The 17,471-nt window shown below is 41.5% G+C and overlaps 1 protein-coding gene across 11 annotated transcripts in view; it reads left to right on the top strand.

The window, feature by feature from the left end:
• The window catches only part of ZBTB20 (zinc finger and BTB domain containing 20), a 665,609-nt gene that overhangs the window by 459,597 nt on the left and 188,541 nt on the right, over positions 1–17,471 (top strand). For 2 of the 11 annotated variants that reach the window (XM_040422897.1, XM_040422896.1), the window contains exon 1: positions 1,626–1,821. The exons of the other annotated variants lie outside the window; for them this stretch is intronic. The gene's annotated coding sequence lies outside the window, so the exon portion shown is untranslated. Of the gene's footprint in view, positions 1–1,625; positions 1,822–17,471 lie in introns of those variants that run through there. 11 annotated transcript variants of the gene reach the window in all.

The raw sequence follows: 17,471 nt of genomic DNA, 5'->3' as shown, positions 1-17,471 counted from the left end.
CTATATACAGGGGGGAATGGTCTGGCGTCTGTATACAGGGAAGGGATTGTTCTGAGGTCTGTATATGGTAGGGATTTGTCTGGGGTCTGTATACAGGGGAACTGGTCTGGAGTCTGTATATAGGGTAGTCTTGGACTAGGGTCTTTATACATGGCTATTCTGGCCTGGGGTTTATATACAGGAGGGAATGGTCTGGGGTCTATATACAGGAGGGAATGGTCTGGGGTCTGTATACAGGAGGGATTGTTCTGAGGTCTGTATGCAGGATGGATTGGTCTGTATACATGGGACTGGTCTGGGATCTGCATACAGGGAAGGTCTGGTCTGGGGTCTGTTTACATGGTAGTTTCAGACTAGGGTCTGTATAAAGGGGTATTTTGGTCTGCGGTCTATATACAAAGTGGATTGGTCTGGGCTCTGTATACAGGGGGACTGGTCTGGGGTATACAGGGTGGATTGGTCTGGGGTCTGTATACAGGGTGGATTGGTCTGGGGTCTGTATACAGGGAGGATTGGTCTGGGGTCTGTATACAGGGAGGATTGGTCTGGGGTCTGTATACAGTTGGACTGGTCTGGGGTCTGTATACAGGGTGGATTGGTCTGGGGTCTGTATACAGGGTGGATTGGTCTGGGGTCTGTATACAGGGTGGATTGGTCTGGGGTCTGTATACAGGGTGGATTGGTCTGGGGTCTGTATACAGGGTGGATTGGTCTGGGGTCTGTATACAGGGTGGATTGGTCTGGGGTCTGTATACAGGATGGATTGGTCTGGGGTCTGTACACAGGGTGGATTGGTCTGGGGTCTGTACACAGGGTGGATTGGTCTGGGGTCTGTACACAGGGTGGATTGGTCTGGGGTCTGTATACAGGGTGGATTGGTCTGGGGTCTGTATACAGGGTGGATTGGTCTGGGGTCTGTATACAGGGTGGATTGGTCTGGAGTCTGTATACAGGATGGATTGGTCTGGGGTCTGTATACAGGGAGGATTGGTATGGGGTCTGTATACAGGGTGGATTGGTCTTGGGTCTGTATACAGTTGGATTGGTCTGGGGTCTGTACACAGGGTGGATTGGTCTGGGGTCTGTACACAGGGTGGATTGGTCTGGGGTCTGTACACAGGATGGATTGGTCTGGGGTCTGTATACAGGGTGGATTGGTCTGGGGTCTGTATACAGGGAGGATTGGTATGGGGTCTGTATACAGTTGGATTGGTCTGGGGTCTGTATACAGTTGGATTGGTCTGGGGTCTGTATACAGTTGGACTGGTCTTGGGTCTGTATAAAGGGGTCTATCTGCTTATTTCGGTGGGTGTGCTGAAGGGGGTCATATGTACTTTTTGTGATCCTGATGCTGTAAGTTGGGGGCATGTCAGATATAAATAAAAGGGGCATACGGAGATAGTTTTCGGACGGGCACTGTGCTTTTTGCTCCTCTCTGGACTCTCCCTTCTTAATAGCTGGCAGCTATGGCTGTGATGCAAAGCACACGCTAAATATCCCAGGTAACCTGAGAGGACGCCGTGCCCATAATAATATACAACCCCCCAGCTGCCCGTCACCCACAGGTCACATGACCGACGGGCAGAGATCTTTCCCTCTGTGCCCCTTGAGCTGGGTGCCCAGGCTGAGGGGGGCGGGCGGAGGAGAGCTGGCAGGGCTGGAGTGTGCGCTGTGACTGACAACCTGCTGCCGATAATGTCCCCTACTGGCAGCAGAATCAGATGTTGGAATTAATGCATAATGTATTATAAACTGGGAGTGGCCGAGTTTATGGAAATCTTCGTGAGTCCAGAGTTCGGAGCGAGGCCGCTTTCACATCAGGTACGTCCATCTGCCAATTTTTTTGTATATTTATTTTCTCCTTTGAATTGAGCAACCATTGTATGGAGGCCAATACCCGTCGGAGGCTTCGAGAGCGGTGTGGTGTGCCCGGGCTGCCTGGTACAGCTCACTTTTCTTGCTGAAAGTCACTTCTTTCGTTTTACTTCTTCGTGACTCAACCTCCCTCTTGTGGGCACCGGGAAAACCAGAGAGGGGGGGGGGGGGCACAACAATACTGTCCATTGTGCACCGGTGCCAGCCAGAGAAACAGCAGGAAGCAACCAGCTGTGCCAAATCAGCAACCACTTCATTCCTGGGATGTTTGAGATGTTTGGAGTTACAGTTCAGATAGAGCAGCACAACTCCCATCAATGGACATGGCTGCTGTAGGAGTTGTCAGTCCTAGGTACGTGTTCATACGCTGCAGAGAGTTCTGTTTTTTTTTTTTCATGTCTCTTCCCGCTCCAAGGCGGGTTTCTACTTGGAAGGCGCTCAACGTGGTTGTGACATGTGGTGGTGAAGCTGTGATACGATTCTGCTGCTGGTAGTAAAGTACGTGTCCCCTCCGCTATAGATGTAATGTAAGCCGGCGACTTCTGTACCTGCTCCGTATCCTGCCGCCACCTGTAGCACATATATGTCCATACAGTATAACAGATATGCCACACGTGTACTGATGTGGAAACAACAGGTGCCGCAAAGGTCACATTCACTGCCGGGCCCTTATGCCTTAGGGCCCACATGAATACAATATGTGGTTGGAGCTGAGCGGCTAAGATGAATTCTTTATATTAATCGTACACTGCCTCGTATCGCCATATAGATTACTGTTCAGAGTGGTATCCTATAGGATCTTATACAGCATGGTATTATCCTATAGGATCCTATACAGTATGATATTATCCTATAAGATCTTCTAAAGCATGGTATTATCCTATAGGATCCTATACAGTATGGTATTATCCTATAGAATCATATACAGTATGGTATTATCCTATAGGATCCTATACAGCATGGTATTATCCTATAGGATCCTATACAGTATGGTATTATCCTATAGAATCATATACAGTATGGTATTATCCTATAGGATCTTATACAGCATGGTATTATCCTATAGGATCCTATACAGTATGGTATTATCCTATAGAATCCTATACAGCATGGTATTATCCTATTAGATCTTATACAGTATGATATTATTCTATAGGATCCTATACAGTATGGTATTATCCTATAGGATACCATACAGCTTGGTATTATACTATAGGATCCCATACAGCATAGTATTATCCTATAGGATCCTATACAGCCTGGTATTATTCTATAGGATCTTATGCAGCATGGTATTATCCTATAGGATCTTATACAGCATGGTATTATACTATAGGATCTTATACAGTATGGTATTATCCTATTAGATCTTATACAGTATGGTATTATCCTATAGGATCTTATACAGTATGGTATTATCCTATTAGATCTTATACAGTATGGTATTATCCTATAGGATCCTATACAGTATGATATTATCCTATTAGATCTTATACAGCATTGTGTTATCCTATAGGATCCTATACAGCATGGTATTATCCTATAGGATCTTATACAGCAGGGTATTATCCTATAGGATCCTATACAGTTTGGTATTATCCTATAGGATACCATACAGCTTGGTATTATACTATAGGATCCCATACAGCATGGTATTATTCTATAGGATCTTATACAGCATGGTATTATCCTATAGGATCTTATACAGCATGGTATTATCCCATAGGATACGATACAGCTTGGTATTATCCTATAGGATCCCATACAGCATAGTATTATCCTATATGATCTTATACAGCATGGTATTATCCTATAGGATTCCATAAAGCATGGTATTATTCTATAGGATCTTATACAGTATGGTATTATTCTAAAGGATCCCATACTGCATAGTATTATCCTATAGGATCCTGTACAGCATGGTATTACCCTATAGGATCCTATACAACATGATATTATCCTATAGGATCCCATACAGCATGGTATTATCCTATAGAATATTATACAGCATGGTATTATACTATAGGATCCCATACAGCATGGTATTATCCTATAGGACCCCATACAGCTTGGTATTATCCTATAGGATCCCATACAGCATAGTATTATCCTATAGGATCTTATACTGCATGGTATTATCCTATAGAATCCTATACAGCATGGTATTATCCTATAGGATCCCATACAGCATGGTATTATCCTATAGGATCCGATACAGCAGGGTATTATCCTATAGGATTCCATACAGCATGGTATTAGCCTATAGGATCCTATACAACATGGTATTATCCTATAGGATACCATACAGCATGGTATTATCCTATAGGATCCGATACAGCATGGTATTAACCTATTGGATCCAATACAGCATGGTATTAGCCTATAGGATCCTATACAACATGGTATTATCCTATAGGATCTTATACAGCATGGTATCACCCTATAGGATCCCAAACTTCATGGTATTATCCCATAGGATCCTATATAGAATGGTATTATCCTATAGGATCCTGTACAGCATGGTATAATTCTATAGGATCTTATACAGCATGGTATAATCCTATAGGATCCCATACAGCATGATATTCTATAGGATCCCATACAGCATGGTATTATCATATAGGATCCCATACAGCATAGTATCAGATTGCTTCCTATACAGCATGGAATTATCCTACAGGATCTTATACAGCATGTTATTATCCTATAAGATGCCATACAGCATAGTGTTATCATATAGCTTCCTATACAGCATGGTTTTATCCTACAGAATCTTATACAGCATGGGATCATCCTGTAGGATCCGATACAGCATGGTATTACCCTATAGGATCATATACCGTATGGTATTATCATATATGATCCTATACAGCATAGTATTACTATGTAGGATCCCATAGAGCATGGTATAATAATATAGCAACCCATGCAGCATGGTATTATCCTAGAGGATCCAATACAGCATGTTATTATCCTATAGGATCCCATACAGCATAATTGTATCCCATAGGATCCCATACAGCATGGTATTATCCTATATGATCCCATACAGCATGGTATTATCACATAGGATCCCATACAGCATGTTATTATCATATAGGATCCCATACAGCATGGTATTATCATATAGGATCCCATACAGCATGGTATTATCATATAGGATCCTATACAGCATGGTATTATCATATAAGATCCCATACAGCATGTTATTATCCTATAGGATCCCATACAGCATGGTATTATCCTATAGGATCCCATACAGCATGGTATTATCCTTTAGGATCTTATACAGCATGGTATTATCCTATAGGATCCCATACAGCATGGTATTATCCTGTAGGATCCCATACAGCATAATTGTATCCCATAGGATCCCATACAGCATGGTATTATCCTATAGGATCCCATACAGCATGGTATTATCCTTTAGGATCTTATACAGCATGGTATTATCCTATAGGATCCCATACAGCATGTTATTATCCTATAGGATCCCATACAGCATAATTGTATCCCATAGGATCCCATACAGCATGGTATTATCCTATAGGATCCCATACAGCATGGTATTATCATATAGGATCCCATACAGCATGGTATTATCCTATAGGATCCCATACAGCATGGTATTATCACATAGGATCCCATACAGCATGTTATTATCATATAGGATCCCATACAGCATGGTATTATCATATAGGATCCCATACAGCATGGTATTATCATATAGGATCCTATACAGCATGGTATTATCATATAAGATCCCATACAGCATGTTATTATCCTATAGGATCCCATACAGCATGGTATTATCCTATAGGATCCCATACAGCATGGTATTATCCTTTAGGATCTTATACAGCATGGTATTATCCTATAGGATCCCATACAGCATGGTATTATCCTGTAGGATCCCATACAGCATAATTGTATCCCATAGGATCCCATACAGCATGGTATTATCCTATAGGATCCCATACAGCATGGTATTATCCTTTAGGATCTTATACAGCATGGTATTATCCTATAGGATCCCATACAGCATGTTATTATCCTATAGGATCCCATACAGCATAATTGTATCCCATAGGATCCCATACAGCATGGTATTATCCTATAGGATCCCATACAGCATGGTATTATCATATAGGATCCCATACAGCATGGTATTATCATATAGGATCCCATACAGCATGTTATTATCCTATAGGATCCCATACAGCATGGTATTATCCTATAGGATCCCATACAGCATGGTATTATCCTTTAGGATCTTATACAGCATGGTATTATCCTATAGGATCCCATACAGCATGGTATTATCCTGTAGGATCCCATACAGCATGGTATCATCATATAAGATCCCATACAGCATGTTATTATCCTATAGGATCCCACACAGCATGGTATTATCCTATAGGATCCCATACAGCATGGTATTATCCTATAGGATCCCATACAGCATGGTATTAGCCTATAGGATCCTATACAACATGGTATTATCCTATAGGATCCCATACAGCATGGTATTATCCTATAGGATCCCATACAGCATGGTATTATCCTATAGGATCCCATACAACATGGTATTATCCTATAGGATCCTATACAGCATGGTATTATCCTATAGGACCCTATACAGCATGGTATTATCCTATAGGATCACCTACAGCATGGTATTATCCTATAGGATCCCATACAGCATGGTATTTTTATATAGGATCCCAGACAGCATGGTATTGTCCTATAGGATCCTATACAGCATGTTATTATCCTATAGGATCCTATACAGCATGTTATTATCCTATAGGATCCCATACAGCATGGTATTATCCTATAGGATCCCATACAGCATGGTATTATCATATAGGAACCCATACAGCATGGTATTATCCTATAGGATCCCATGCAGCATGGTATTATTCTATAGGATCTCATTCAGCATTGTATAATCCTATAGGATCCCATTCAGCATGGTATTATCATATTGGATCCCATACACCATGGTATTATCCTATAGGATCCCATACGGCATGGTATTATCCTATAGGATCCCATACAGCATGGTATTATACTATCAGATCCCATACAGCATGGTATTATCATATTGGATCCCATACACCATCTTATTATCCTATAGGATCCTATACAGCATGGTATTATCCTAGAGGATCCTATACAGTATGGTATTATTATATTGGATCTCATACAGCATGGTATTATCTTATAGGATCCCACACAGCATGGTATTATCCTATGGGATCCCATACATCATGGTATTATCTTATAGGATCCCATACAGCATGGTATTATCCTATAGGATCCTATACAGCATGGTATTATCCTAGAGGATCCCACACATTATGGTATTATCATATTGGATCTCATACAGCGTGGTATTATCTTATAGGATCCAACACAGCATGGTATTGTCCTATAGGATCCCATACAGCACGGTATTATCATATAGGATCCCATACAGCATGATATTATCATATAGGATCCCATGCAGCATGGTTTTATCCTATAGGATCCCATACAGCATGGTGTTATCATTTAGGATCCCATACAGCATGGTATTATCCTATAGGATCCCATACAGCATGGTTTTATCCTATAGGATCCCATACAGCATGGTGTTATCCTATATGATCCCATACAGCATGGTATTATCCTATAGGATCCCATACAGCATGGTTTTATCATTTAGGATCCCATACAGCATGGTATTATCCTATAGGATCATATACAGCTTGGTGTTATCCTATAGGATCCCATACAGCATAGTATTATCCTATAGGATCCCATACAGCATGGTATTAGCCTATAGGATCCAATACAGCATGGTTTTATCATTTAGGATCCCATAGAGCATGGTATTATTCTATAGGACCCTATACAGTATCATATTTTCCTATGGGATCCCATAGAGCATGGTATTATCATATATGATCCCATATATCAAGGTATCATTTTATAGGATCCCATACAGCGTGGTGGTATTCTATAGGATCATATACAGCATGGTATTATCCTATAGGATCCCATACAGAATGGTTTTATCATATAGGATCCTATACAACATGGTTTTATTCAATAGAATCCTATACAATATGGTATTATCCTATAGGATCCCATACAGCATGGTATTATCCTATTGGATCCCATACAGCATGGTATTATCCTATAGGATCCCATACAGCATGGTAATATCCTATAGGATCCCATACAGCATGGTAATATCCTATAGGATCCCATACAGCATGGTATTATTCTATAGGATCCCATACAGCATGGTATTATCCTATATGATCCCATACAGCATGGTATTATCATATAGGATCCCATACAGCGGGGTTTTATCCTATAGGATCCCATACAGCATGGTATTATCATATAGGATCCTATACAGCATGGTATTATCCTAGAGGATCCTATACAGCATGTTATTATCCTATAGGATCCCATACAGCATGGTATTATCCTTTAGGATCTTCTACAGCATGTTATTATCCTATAGGATCCCATACAGCATGGTATTATCCTATAGGATCTCATACAGCATGGTATTATCCTATAGGATCCTATACAGCTTGGTATTATCCTATAGGATCCCATACAGCATGGTATTATCATTTAGGATCCCATAGAGCATGGTATTATTCTATAGGACCCTATACAGTATCATATTTTCCTATGGGATCCCATAGAGCATGGTATTATCATATATGATCCCATATATCAAGGTATCATTTTATAGGATCCCATACAGCGTGGTGGTATTCTATAGGATCATATACAGCATGGTATTATCCTATAGGATCCCATACAGAATGGTTTTATCATATAGGATCCTATACAACATGGTTTTATTCAATAGAATCCTATACAATATGGTATTATCCTATAGGATCCCATACAGCATGGTATTATCCTATTGGATCCCATACAGCATGGTATTATCCTATAGGATCCCATACAGCATGGTAATATCCTATAGGATCCCATACAGCATGGTAATATCCTATAGGATCCCATACAGCATGGTATTATTCTATAGGATCCCATACAGCATGGTATTATCCTATATGATCCCATACAGCATGGTATTATCATATAGGATCCCATACAGCGTGGTTTTATCCTATAGGATCCCATACAGCATGGTATTATCATATAGGATCCTATACAGCATGGTATTATCCTAGAGGATCCTATACAGCATGTTATTATCCTATAGGATCCCATACAGCATGGTATTATCCTTTAGGATCTTCTACAGCATGTTATTATCCTATAGGATCCCATACAGCATGGTATTATCCTATAGGATCTCATACAGCATGGTATTATCCTATAGGATCCTATACAGCTTGGTATTATCCTATAGGATCCCATACAGCTTGGTATTATCCTATAGGATCCCATACAGCTTGGTATTATCCTATAGGATCCCATACAGAATGGTATCATCCTATAGGATCCCATACAGCATGGTATTATTCTATAGGATCATATACAGCATGGTATTATCCTATAGGATCCCATACAGCTTGGTATTATCCTATAGGATCCCATACAGCATGGTATTATCCTATAGGATCCCATACAGCATGGTTTTATCCTATAGGATCCTATACAGCTTGGTATTATCCTATAGGATCCCATACAGCTTGGTATTATCCTATAGGATCCCATACAGCTTGGTATTATCCTATAGGATCCCATACAGAATGGTATCATCCTATAGGATCCCATACAGCATGGTATTATTCTATAGGATCATATACAGCATGGTATTATCCTATAGGATCCCATACAGCTTGGTATTATCCTATAGGATCCCATACAGCATGGTAATATCCTATAGGATCCCATACAGCATGGTTTTATCCTATAGGATCCCATACAGCATGGTATTATCCTTTAGGATCCCATACAGCATGGTTTTATCCTATAGGATCCCATACAGCATGGTATTATCCTATAGGATCCCATACAGCATGGTTTTATCTTATAGGATCCCATACAGCATGGTGATATCCTATAGGATCCCATACAGCATGGTGATATCCTATAGGATCCCATACAGCATGGTTTTATCCTATAGGATCCCATACAGCATGGTAATATCCTATAGGATCCCATACAGCATGGTTTTATCCTATAGGATCCCATACAGCATGGTATTATCCTATAGGATCCCATACAGCATGGTTTTATCCTATAGGATCCCATACAGCATGGTTTTATCCTATAGGATCCCATACAGCATGGTTTTATCTTATAGGATCCCATACAGCATGGTTTTATCCTATAGGATCCCATACAGCATGGTATTATCCTATAGGATCCCATACAGCATGGTTTTATCCTATAGGATCCCATACAGCATGGTATTATCCTATAGGATCCCATACAGCATGGTTTTATCCTATAGGATCCCATACAGCATGGTAATATCCTATAGGACCCCATACAGCATGGTTTTATCTTATAGGATCCCATACAGCATGGTAATATCCTATAGGATCCCATACAGCATGGTTTTATCCTATAGGATCCCATACAGCATGGTAATATCCTATAGGATCCCATACAGCATGGTATTATCCTATAGGATCCCATACAGCATGGTAATATCCTATAGGATCCCATACAGCATGGTATTATCTCATAGCACCCTATACAGGATGATAGTGTACAGGGACATGTGATGTTTTGGCAGTGAGGTGCTGCGCTCAGGTCTGTACTTTGGACCAGGATCTGGACTCCCTGCAATCAGTGGTGATCACTAAGGCCTCATGCACACGACGGTTCTGTTTTTTGCGGACCGCAAACCGCGGATCTGCAAGAAAGGGAAGCCGCCCTGTGCCTTCCGCAATTTGCAGAACAGACGGCCCATTGTAGACATGCCTATTCTTGTCCGCAAAACGGACAAGAATAGGACATGCTATATTTTTTTTGCGGGACCACGGAACGGAGCAACGGATGCGGACGGCACACGGAGTGCTGTCCGCATCTTTTGCAGCCCCATTGAAGTTAATGGGTCCGCACCCGTGATGCAAAAACGGTGGCTCGAATGCGGATCGGAAAAACGGTCGTGTGCATGAGGCCTAAGGTGTCCCCTGTATTAGGAATCCGCTGGGCCGTCTGCCCCCAGGCACCTTGTTGTCCGGGGTTCTAGGAGAGTGTTTGGAGGGCATTGACTTTCACCTCTTTCTCCACTTCCCTACAGTGTAATCTTGGGCGGCTGACGCCTAGCGAGCTGTGTACATACCTTCCATGTGCATCTTTGCAGACCTTTGCCCGATGACTGCACCGCTGCCAAATCAAATAGAAAAGGATCTAAATAAAAAATACCTTATCTCCATAAAGTAAATGATTAACTTTTAGGGGCACAGAATAACCGTCGTATTGCGGAGTCCCATGGGAGGCTGCGCACCACTGACCGCCCATTCTCCAAAGTCATGATGATAATGTAAAAAATGAACGAGGAGGGGGAGACGAAAACCTGCGCCAATTCATGGGCTCTTCGCTCGGTGGGTTGATTTGAATAGGGGGTCGAAGGGTCATGTTTTTAAGGGCCCTTCTCACAATCCTATATACAGCCTGAGGAGCCACGTAGATAGCAGCATCATTGACCAAAAGGAACTTTTCACCCTATAATCTATAGGCCTTCAGTGGTCATCGATGGTCATCATACCTTCATACTGACTGATGAAGAGAGGCCTTTCCATAGCAGTCATGGATTTTTCCAATTTCTGATCCATGATTTCCATTTCTTTGAGGTTCTTCCCCATCTAAGTAACTGGCGCTGATCTGTAGTACCAGTGATAGCCACAGGGGGCACTGACTGTGTAGCTCAGTCCCCATGTTTATGATTAGTTGTACGCAGGGTTGGGCTGTCCCTCCAGAGGATCCTCCGGTAGGCCCAGTCTATTAAGCCATAAAGGGCGGCAAAGGTCCAAGAAAAAGCGTATGCCTAAGGCCTTGAATCAATTAGACTTTATCGATGATACAGGAGTTGGGCCCTTAAAGTAATTTCTCTGATGGGCCCAAGGAATCTCAGTCAAAAGCTGATTGTACCTTGTGTACCATGTGATGCCTCCTCCGTCCGTCTGCTGTAGCAGCGCACATGTATACCTCAGGGTGTTGTATAGCATAGACGTGCCTGTCCATATATTCTACATACCGTATGCACTGTATACACCGCTCTACAACTGTCCTGTATATACTGTATACACCGCTCTACAACTGTCCTGTATACACTATGCACTGTATACACCGCTCTACAACTGTCCTGTATACACTATGTACTGTATACACCGCTCTACAACTGTCCTGTATACACTATGTACTGTATATACTGCTCTACAACTGTCCTGTATACACTATGTACTGTATACACCGCTCTACAACTGTCCTGTATACACTATGTACTGTATACACCGCTCTACAACTGTCCTGTATACACTATGCACTGTATACACTGCTCTACAACTGTCCTGTATATACTGTATACTGTATACACCGCTCTACAACTGTCCTGTATACACTATGTACTGTATACACCGCTCTACAACTGTCCTGTATACACTATGTACTGTATACACCGCTCTACAACTGTCCTGTATACACTATGTACTGTATAAACCGCTCTACAACTGTCCTGTATACACTATGTACTGTATACACCGCTCTACAACTGTCCTGTACACACTATGTACTGTATACACCGCTCTACAACTGTCCTGTATACACTATGTACTGTATACACTGCTCTACAACTGTCCTGTATACACTGTGTACTGTATATACTGCTCTACAACTGTCCTGTATACACTATGTACTGTATACTCCGCTCTACAACTGTCCTATATACACTATGTACTGTATACACTGCTCTACAACTGTCCTGTATATACTGTATACACCGCTCTACAACTGTCCTGTATACACTATGCACTGTATACACCGCTCTACAACTGTCCTGTATACACTATGTACTGTATACACCGCTCTACAACTGTCCTGTATACACTATGTACTGTATACACTGCTCTACAACTGTCCTGTATACACTGTGTACTGTATATACTGCTCTACAACTGTCCTGTATACACTATGTACTGTATACTCCGCTCTACAACTGTCCTATATACACTATGTACTGTATACACTGCTCTACAACTGTCCTGTATATACTGTATACACCGCTCTACAACTGTCCTGTATACACTATGCACTGTATACACCGCTCTACAACTGTCCTGTATACACTATGTACTGTATACACTGCTCTACAACTGTCCTGTATACACTATGTTCTGTATACACTGCTCTACAACTGTCCTGTATACACTATGTACTGTATACACCGCTCTACAACTGTCCTGTATACACTATGTACTGTATACACCACTCTACAACTGTCCTGTATACACTATGTACTGTATACACTGCTCTACAACTGTCCTGTATACACTATGTACTGTATACACCGCTCTACAACTGTCCTGTATACACTATGCACTGTATACACCGCTCTACAACTGTCCTGTATACACTATGTACTGTATACACCACTCTACAACTGTCCTGTATACACTATGCACTGTATACACCGCTCTACAACTGTCCTGTATACACTATGTACTGTATACACCGCTCTACAACTGTCCTGTATACACTGTGTACTGTATACACCGCTCTACAACTGTCCTGTATACACTATGTACTGTATACACCACTCTACAACTGTCCTGTATACACTATGCACTGTATACACCGCTCTACAACTGTCCTGTATACACTATGTACTGTATACACTGCTCTACAACTGTCCTGTATACACTATGTACTGTATACACCGCTCTACAACTGTCCTGTATACACTATGTACTGTATACACCGCTCTACAACTGTCCTGTATACACTATGTACTGTATACACCGCTCTACAACTGTCCTATATACACTATGCACTGTATACACCGCTCTACAACTGTCCTGTATACACTATGTACTGTATACACTGCTCTACAACTGTCCTGTACACACTGTGTACTGTATACACCGCTCTACAACTGTCCTGTATACACTGTGTACTGTATACACCGCTCTACAACTGTCCTGTATACACTGTGTACTGTATACACTGCTCTACAACTGTCCTGTATACACTGTGTACTGTATACACCGCTCTACAACTGTCCTGTATACACTATGTACTGTATACACCGCTCTACAACTGTCCTATATACACTATGCACTGTATACACCGCTCTACAACTGTCCTGTATACACTATGTACTGTATACACCGCTCTACAACTGTCCTGTACACACTGTGTACTGTATACACCGCTCTACAACTGTCCTGTATACACTGTGTACTGTATACACCGCTCTACAACTGTCCTGTATACACTGTGTACTGTATACACCGCTCTACAACTGTCCTGTATACACTGTGTACTGTATACACCGCTCTACAACTGTCCTGTATACACTATGTACTGTATACACTATGTCCTGTATACACTGCTCTACAACTGTCCTGTATACACTATGTTCTGTATACACCGCTCTACAACTGTCCTGTATACACTATGCACTGTATACACCGCTCTACAACTGTCCTGTATACACTATGTACTGTATACACCGCTCTACAACTGTCCTATATACACTATGCACTGTATACACCGCTCTACAACTGTCCTGTATACACTATGTACTGTATACACCGCTCTACAACTGTCCTGTATATACTGTATACACCGCTCTACAACTGTCCTGTACACACTGTGTACTGTATACACCGCTCTACAACTGTCCTGTATATACTGTATACACCGCTCTACAACTGTCCTGTACACACTGTGTACTGTATACACCGCTCTACAACTGTCCTGTATACACTATGTACTGTATAAACCGCTCTACAACTGTCCTGTATACACTATGTACTGTATAAACCGCTCTACAACTGTCCTGTATACACTATGCACTGTATACACCGCTCTACAACTGTCCTGTATACACTATGTACTGTATATACCGCTCTACAACTGTCCTGTATACACTATGTACTGTATACTCCGCTCTACAACTGTCCTGTATACACTATGTACTGTATACACCGCTCTACAACTGTCCTGTATACACTATGTACTGTATACACCGCTCTACAACTGTCCTGTATACACTATGTACTGTATACTCCGCTCTACAACTGTCCTGTATACACTATGTACTGTATACACTGCTCTACAACTGTCCTGTATACACTATGTACTGTATACACCGCTCTACAACTGTCCTGTATACACTATGTACTGTATACACCGCTCTACAACTGTCCTGTATATACTGTATACACCGCTCTACAACTGTCCTGTATACACTATGTACTGTATACACCGCTCTACAACTGTCCTGTATACACTATGCACTGTATACACCGCTCTACAACTGTCCTGTATACACTATGTACTGTATATACTGCTCTACAACTGTCCTGTATACACTATGCACTGTATACACTGCTCTACAACTGTCCTGTATACACTGTGTACTGTATACACTGCTCTACAACTGTCCTGTATACACTGTGTACTGTATACACTGCTCTACAACTGTCCTGTATACACTGTGTACTGTATACACAGCTCTACAACTGTCCTGTATACACTATGTACTGTATACACCGCTCTACAACTGTCCTGTATACACTATGTACTGTATACACCGCTCTACAACTGTCCTGTATACACTATGTACTGTATACACCGCTCTACAACTGTCCTGTATACACTATGTACTGTATACACCGCTCTACAACTGTCCTGTATACACTGTGTACTGTATATACTGCTCTACAACTGTCCTGTATACACTGTGTACTGTATACACTGCTCTACAACTGTCCTGTATACACTATGTACTGTATACACCGCTCTACAACTGTCCTGTATACACTATGTACTGTATACACCGCTCTACAACTGTCCTGTATACACTATGTACTGTATACACCGCTCTACAACTGTCCTGTATACACTGTGTACTGTATATACTGCTCTACAACTGTCCTGTATACACTATGTACTGTATACACTATGTCCTGTATACACTGCTCTACAACTGTCCTATATACACTATGTACTGTATACTCCGCTCTACAACTGTCCTGTATACACTATGTACTGTATACACTGCTCTACAACTGTCCTGTATACACTATGTACTGTATACACTGCTCTACAACTGTCCTGTATACACTATGTACTGTATACACTGCTCTACAACTGTCCTGTATACACTATGTACTGTATACACCGCTCTACAACTGTCCTGTATACACTATTTACTGTATATACCGCTCTACAACTGTCCTGTATACACTGTATACACCGCTCTACAACTGTCCTGTACACACTGTGTACTGTATACACCGCTCTACAACTGTCCTGTATACACTATGTACTGTATAAACCGCTCTACAACTGTCCTGTATACACTGTGTACTGTATACACCGCTCTACAACTGTCCTGTATACACTGTGTACTGTATACACCGCTCTACAACTGTCCTGTATATACTGTATACACCGCTCTACAACTGTCCTGTACACACTGTGTACTGTATACACCGCTCTACAACTGTCCTGTATACACTATGTACTGTATAAACCGCTCTACAACTGTCCTGTATACACTATGTACTGTATAAACCGCTCTACAACTGTCCTGTATACACTATGTACTGTATAAACCGCTCTACAACTGTCCTGTATACACTATGCACTGTATACACCGCTCTACAACTGTCCTGTACACACTGTGTACTGTATACACCGCTCTACAACTGTCCTGTATACACTATGTACTGTATAAACCGCTCTACAACTGTCCTGTATACACTATGTACTGTATAAACCGCTCTACAACTGTCCTGTATACACTATGTACTGTATATACCGCTCTACAACTGTCCTGTATACACTATGTACTGTATACTCCGCTCTACAACTGTCCTGTATACACTATGTACTGTATACACCGCTCTACAACTGTCCTGTATACACTATGCACTGTATACACCGCTCTACAACTGTCCTGTATACACTGTGTACTGTATACACCGCTCTACAACTGTCCTGTATACACTGTGTACTGTATACACCGCTCTACAACTGTCCTGTATACACTATGTACTGTATAAACCGCTCTACAACTGTCCTGTATACACTATGTACTGTATAAACCGCTCTACAACTGTCCTGTATACACTATGCACTGTATACACCGCTCTACAACTGTCCTGTATACACTATGTACTGTATACACCGCTCTACAACTGTCCTGTATACACTATGTACTGTATATACCGCTCTACAACTGTCCTGTATACACTATGTACTGTATAAACCGCTCTACAACTGTCCTGTATACACTATGCACTGTATACACCGCTCTACAACTGTCCTGTATACACTATGCACTGTATACACCGCTCTACAACTGTCCTGTATACACTATGTACTGTATATACCGCTCTACAACTGTCCTGTATACACTATGTACTGTA

Source organism: Bufo bufo, chromosome 3 (assembly GCF_905171765.1).
Source record: "Bufo bufo chromosome 3, aBufBuf1.1, whole genome shotgun sequence".
NCBI lineage: Eukaryota > Metazoa > Chordata > Amphibia > Anura > Bufonidae > Bufo > Bufo bufo.
This window is presented reverse-complemented; position numbering and strand designations above follow the sequence as displayed.